A 1,775-nucleotide genomic window follows, 5' to 3' on the forward strand; every position below is an offset into this window, starting at 1 on the left:
CAGTGTGAGGCAGATGTAATGATTGGGTAGGTAACTATAGCACGCACAACAATGTTCCACTGTAAATATATTTGATGTCAGCATGTGTCTGAGAGTGTGCATACCTTTGTCCAGCATGCGCAGCTCCACAGTAACGCCCCCAATTATCATTATCAGTGCGGGGTACCTGACTACTCACAGAGGTTCAGAAAACATGCAGCACTGAGATCTCATATATATAGGCTGCATAGGTGCTACCTGCAAGCTGGTCAGCCGCCTAGACCTAGATCAGCTCTCCTCAGTTGAGGCTAGTGCATTTAAGTGTGACACTTTAGCCTCTCTTATCAAGCATTTGAAGACACACATAAAGGGAGGAATGGAATCGCCATTTCCATTTAGAGGTTGTGATTGCAGGTTCACAAACGTAATGACTTTTGCTTCACATATTTCCAGGAAACACAAGGATTCAGTTTTAGATGACTTGGTACTAGACAAGTCTACAGAGTCATTGCCAGAACCCAGTCAGACGTATTCAGAAGCTGCTGGTGAACATGATGAACCAGAAGTGCCATTAGCTGTGGACGAAACCCTTTTTTTACATAACCTTACACTTTTCTATTTGAAATTGCAATCTAAGCTACTCTTACCGGCAAGCACCATACAAACCATTATTGAGGACTTTCAAATTGCTCATGAACTTGGCCTGTCTCATTCACTTAACGTTCTGAGTGAGAAATTGAAGAAACTTGGAATCCCTCAGGCCACTATAAGCAGCATGGTTGATGAAGTGAACAGAGATGATCTACTCACACTCTATAACAAGGGAAGACTCAGTACAGATACAAAGAGGAAGTCTGCTTTTAAAGAGTGTTTCAACCAAAGTGCCTTTGCTCTTGGGCAATGATGAAAATGACAAAGAATGCTTTGCTCAGTATGTACCTATACATGAGACATTGGTGACACTGTTCAAAAACGAGTCTCTACGAGAACAGTATAACATGACACGTTTGCAGCAATCTACTGATGCTGTCTATCAGGATGTCAAGGATGGAGAAGGATTTCAAAGTAATCCAATGTTGAAAGCTGACCCTTCCTCACTTGGTTTGATACTGTACCAAGATGCCTTCGATGTTGTTAATCCACTGGGCTCAGGGAAGAAAAAGCACAAGGTCTTAGCTGTTTACCTAACCCTGACTGACATCTTGCCTCACAATAGATCTTCTATAGATCAGATGCAACTTGTTCTCTTATGTAGGGAGCAGGACTTTAAGTATTTTGGGCTAAAAAACGTTTTTGCACATCTGATTGAGGACCTCAAAATCCTGGAGGAGAGAGGTGTAGTCATATCTGATGGCACTGTACTAAAGGGCTCTTTGGTTGCCATTGCAGGAGACAACTTAGGATCCCATTCTATTGTGGGATTTTTAGAAAACTTCAGTCGATCTAAATATTTTTGTCGCTACTGTCAGGTACAGAGAGAGGATTTTGTGAAGAATCCAGTGTTGTGTGGTGCCACAAGAACGGTCCAATCATACACAAGTAATTTGCAAGACCTGGAAACTAGTGCCACAGACTCTGTATGCGGTATCAAGTTTGACTCTCCTTTCAACCAGCTTTCTCATTTCCATGTTTGCCAGCCTGGCCTCCCACCATGTCTAGGCCATGATTTATTTGAGGGAGTCATGGCTTATGACCTTCCTTTATATATTCGCCATTTAGTCCAGGAGAATCATTTTACTTACCTGCAGTTAAATTGGTGCAAAAACAAGTTCCGATATGAAGGGAACGATGGTAGG

The sequence above is a fragment of the Notolepis coatsorum genome, assembly GCF_963971535.1.
Source record: "Notolepis coatsorum genome assembly, contig: SCAFFOLD_196, whole genome shotgun sequence".
NCBI lineage: Eukaryota > Metazoa > Chordata > Actinopteri > Aulopiformes > Paralepididae > Notolepis > Notolepis coatsorum.